The sequence below is a fragment of the Microtus ochrogaster genome, linkage group LG3, assembly GCF_000317375.1.
Source record: "Microtus ochrogaster isolate Prairie Vole_2 linkage group LG3, MicOch1.0, whole genome shotgun sequence".
Classification (NCBI taxonomy): domain Eukaryota; kingdom Metazoa; phylum Chordata; class Mammalia; order Rodentia; family Cricetidae; genus Microtus; species Microtus ochrogaster.
In genome coordinates, this window is record NC_022029.1 from 33485290 (window position 1) to 33490672 (window position 5383).

The window sequence follows — 5383 nt, forward strand, 5'->3', positions numbered from 1 at the left end:
TCTCTCTCTCTCTCTTTTTTTCCTATCTATGCCTGACTTGTTAATACAGACCTCCTTATTTGGACATCATAAAATAGTCTCCCTTTATTTTCTTCTGACAGATCTTCAAATTTTGCTCTTTTTTCTTACTTTGATTTTTTTTTTCTGTAAGCAGAGACTGCTTGCTTGTCTCCCTACTGCTCAGGCCCAAATAATCACACAGAAACTCTATTAATTACAGCAGTGCTTAGCCTACTAGCTCAGACTTATTATTAATTAACTCTTATATCTTAAATTAACCCATTTCTATTCATCTGTGTATTGGCATAAGGCTGTGCCTTACTGGTACGGATCTGGCCTCTGTCTCCTTTGGCAGCTACATGGTGTCTCTCTGACTCCACCTACTCTCTCTATATATCTTTTCCAGTCTGGCTATATTATTCCCTGCTATAGGCCAAAACAGCTTCTATTATTAGCCAATGGTAATAAACCATATTCATAACATACAGATCATAACATACAGAGAGGAATCCCACATCATTTTTCCATTTGAAATACCATTTGCTCTCACAAGTTTTCTGTCTGGTCCTGAACTCTCCACCAAATTTATGTTAAGGGATGATGTTTGTATATGTGTATAATTGTGATAATGGATTTTCTGCTCACTTCTATTTGTCTAATTTTCTCTTTTAGGCCAATGCCATATAATCACTTGTGGTTGTGAAATATAGAATATCATTGCTGCTATAACTAAAGACCTACATATTCTCTTTACATTCCACCACGGCCTTCATAATCTTTGAAAGAGTTTGCATGAAATTGGAAGGCTTATTCTTTGACCACTTGGCAGCAATTTGCCTGTCAAGCTATTTAAGTGTGGTATTTTCTTTGTATAACATTTCTAAATTATTGACTATTTCATTTGGTAACAGGATTTTTCAGACTGTTGTACTGTTATGTCAGTTATGTCTTTAATTTTTTACTCTCTATTCTAACTGTAGTTATGTTCTTATTTTAATCATTTTTTTTGTGTTTCCCTTATCTCTCTGTTATGCTAACAAGTTATGTCAACAAGTGATATAAGAAATGTTTCACGGGTAGATTTAGTACAATATCTGTAGATTTTCCAATGGGATAAACTTTAGCTTTCCTACAGGCAAGTGATCAGTAGAAAATATTTTATTGGTTTTTTTCCTTCACTGAATGCTTCACTGAGACATCATCTCTTGGATGGAGCACTTGCACGCCTATCTTTATTCCAGTGTCTATTGGAAACAAACTAAGAAATGCATGAAGGTTACCTTTCTTCGAGGGAGTCAATGAATAGCAGATATAACAACCAACTCATATGTATTGTTAATTCATACTCTATTTTTATTTTCCTGAGTTTTAATGAAATTGAGCATCTCTTGTCACATTCCATCAGCATTCTTGTTTTCCATTTTCATTTTTCCCTCTTCCCTTTTTCCCCCTTGGGAAGGAGTAGTTGTTTAAACCTTGTCCACCATAGCAAGCAAGCAATCAAACAGACAAAAATGTACAAAACTTTGAGTAGATTTGAAAAAGTTGATTTTTAGAAGTCTCAGAAACTGAAATAGTTTGTAACTATATACTCTGTGTCATTTTTTGGTCTTTAAGTAGAATGAACACATTTATTTCAATTGTGCATCTGATTATTCTACCACCTACAGTCGGTGGGCCTGACAAAGCCCTTTGTTAGTTTTAACTGAGTTTTATACCTAATTTGATTTATTATACCTAGGTTGATTTCTCATCTGTTTGGGAGTTTTCTGATTGCGAGTATATGTGCCTCAGAAATTTATGTGGGGTCTTTTCTTTCAGAGAACAGCCTACTTTAAAGTACTTGCTAAAGCCGTGGGGAATGGCAGGAGGAAGGAGCACAATTTCAGGTTCTTTTCACCCCAGGCTTCTCCATAGAGTCCTTAGAAGAGACAAACATCTCATTTTATAGCTATGGCAACAACAACAAAATTTAGCCATTTTTTTTATTGCTTTATCCTTATATAAAAACTTCTAGTTCTTTCTTTAACTGTGGCGCCAGCTCCCAAGGCTTTTGTCTTTTTGTGGAAATCTTTGTTTCAACTTCTAACCTGCTGTAGCATGAAGTTTGTTCTTGTCATTTAGTCCTGCAGCCTGTGGCAGACAAGCAGCTAAGGTCTCCAGGGACTCATGGGTGTCCCCATGGCAAATTCCTGTGTCAGTATGCATTTTATCATACTTCCCTGGAGTCTACTTCTTGCCATTTGTTTGACTTCTGAGAATTGCTGCCATTTTTTTTCTCAGTGCCTCTATGAAGTTACACAGGTAATTTCTTTCTTCTTTTTTTCTATCTTTCTGTTCCCTCTCTGCCTTGCCAGATACATCCATATTTTAAATCATCCTGTCCATTAGGATTTTCAGAGATGTTGTGTATCATATGCTAGAAAAGGAGACATTTTCTTTTTCTTAAGGTACAGAATAGATGATAGATAAGTGGTAATTATTTTAGAATGCCACACTCTCTTATCTTATGTATTTCTTGAATGTACTAGAAATGATCTGAATGTTGGAAGTAAGCCATGTGCATCAGAGAAGAAAACACCTGAAAACTGTTAATAGGTTAGCCCTTCACTTTCATTTTCTTTTTTTGCCAGGAGAAATTCATCTTTATTTCTCCTTAATAAACTGCAAATGTCTGTGGTACAAAAAGTATCTTCAAAAGGGAGCGGAGTCCCAGCTGGTGCAGGATCATTTCCTAGGAGGCTCACTTTGTCTCTTTGGTCACAGGCCTACCTGAGTATTCTTGACTGGGTGGCAAAGTCAACACATAACTCACAGAGCCGAGGTCACACAACAGCTTGTAGTCCAGAGATCCAGAGAAAGGCAAGTTCTCAGCACATATCTCCATGCAGCAAGACAGGGTTTTTCATAGCTTTGGAGCCTGTTCTGGAACTTGCTTTGTAGACTTGAACTCAAAGATCCATCTGCTTCTGCCTCCCGACTGCTGGGATTAAGAGTGTGAATTACCGCTGCCTGGCTTTCAGTCCTTCATTTTTATGGTTACCTCATAGATGCTGACCAGGGAGAGGGAAAATATTTGTACTTCAAAAGTGATTTAACAAACTGCCTGGTTAAATTCGATGATTCAAGAGATTAGAATGGAATTCAATTTTTGGATATGATATGTTTAACATACTATTTAATATACATAAGGTATATTTAATAGATAATAAAATGTACACATTTGTTTTATAGACACTGTTGGTTAACATGCTGGCTTGCAATAGATCTGAATATATAAAAAGTTAACACTTCATAGAAATTTATCTGGCGAACTTTAATCATTATCTTGAAATGATCATCTTCAGTTTTCAAATGTTTTAAAGCACCAGGTGAAATTTATTATCCCCTTGAAAAGGATGATTCTAAAGAAATAAAAGTCTTTAGTAAACTCCATGTCCTGAGCAATCCTTCCTTTCTTCCTATGCTATGGATGTCTAACCTCAAGGTCTCCTTGCCCCTGCTGTTCACCCACCTTTCTCAAGTGGCATTTTTAAAATGCAAACCCTGCTGGCTCTAAGCCTTAACACTCAGGTGCTATCTCTTCAGAGTGCAGTTGATGTTCTCAGACCTCACGGGAAGTTGTTTCTTCTTCTGTTCTGACTATCCAGACCCTTTCTCTTCTTTGGACATTTCTCTCCCTTCTCCCACCCTCAGTTTTAGTCTCTCAAGCTTCTGTGCCCCAGATTCTGCTCATACTGTACCCCGTGTGTGGAACATGCCTTTCAGTCTTGGCATTCACTGTGCTGCCTGTGCTTCCCTTTTACAAGTGGAGAAAATCTTTCGTGCATTTTGATCTGAACAAAAAGCCTGTCAGAGAGATTATTGCCAACAATTAAGAAGTACATTTTGGGATTTTTTTTTCCGGTGACATTACTCAAAAATACTTTGCAATGTAAATTTTATTAATTTTTTTTTACTGTTTTCCACTGCTTAAAATACAAAATTTAAATATTTAACATATATGGGTTTTTAGGAAATGGTTTTGTATAACTGGAAGGTAAAATATCAATTATTGACAGGCTAATAATGCTTTGTCTTGAAGCTCAAAGCAACTTTTTATTATTTATTTATTTATTTGAGCAGGGTTTCTCAGTAGCTATGGAGCCAGTCTTGAAACTTGCTCTGTTGGCCAGGCTGGCCTTGAACTCACAGAGATCTGCCTGCCTCTGCCTCCCGAATGCTGGAATTAAAGGTGTGTGCCACCACTGCCCGGCCAAATAAGTTTTTAAAAGAAGGATTCATCAACATAGTTTAGTAGAGTTCTATTGAGTTCCTGTGTTCAAAATAAAAAATTAAACATTGTTTTGTATCTTAAGCTTAATTTACAAAATATCCCTGAAGAGCTATTACTTATTTTAACTACTTTCCCCAAGGAATATAATAGCTTGATAATTGTGAAATGTTGACTCCAGGATATTATTTTGCATGTTTCATTGGTATCTTCTAAACAATTTGTTTCCTTATTGGGAACTTAAGTGAATTAAAAACAAAAGCTAATGTTTATTTAAAAATAGCCAAGGGAACAGGGTTTTCTTTTGACAGACTTTTGCTGCCTGTTACTGATTTCCTGCCTCAGCCAGGACAGAAGGCACTGGCACTGGACTTCTGTGCGGTGGAGGGGATGCTGATGGCAGAGTGAAAACACGCCTTACTGTCTGGACATTTTTAAATCTCCAATACCTTTTCATAAATTCATGGAACGCTATTTATCTGTGGCAGAACTTGATAATTGTTCTCTCCATAACATGCTCTAAGTCTGATCCTTAGAAATAACATGAGTCCCTGTACCCAGTTGTAGCTGGCCACAAGAACTCCGCCACTCAATTTTCTTTCCTAGATTCTTTGATAGACTGGTGTAGATTGTAGCCATCTTTTAGACAAAAACGTGTTAACAGAAGCGGTCTGTGTAGTACTCTGGTTGTGTTCTCTGTTGAGGAAATTCCTTGCCCTTTGTCTCTTGTTCTGCTTCCAAGAATCAGGAAAAAAAAAAAAGCTAGAATGGTCCAGAGGGTGCTCCAATCATGTATACTAGTGTAGACCCCAAAGGGACAGAAACATAAGGAAAAAAAAAAACTGGAATCTTGGAGACAAAATGGAATTCCATGGATTATACTTAATGGAGAAAAAAAAAAAGAGATGAGGTTGGGAGGATGAGGTGTTGGGGAAGATCTGGGGGTAGTTGGAGGGAGAAATGGTAGCTGGCTATGAGATCATGTTTTATTGTTCACAATTCAAATATAAAAAATTAAAACTTAGCCGGGCGATGGTGGCGCACGCCTTTAATCCCAGCACTCGGGAGGCAGAGGCAGTCGGATCACTGTGAGTTCGAGACCAGCCTGGT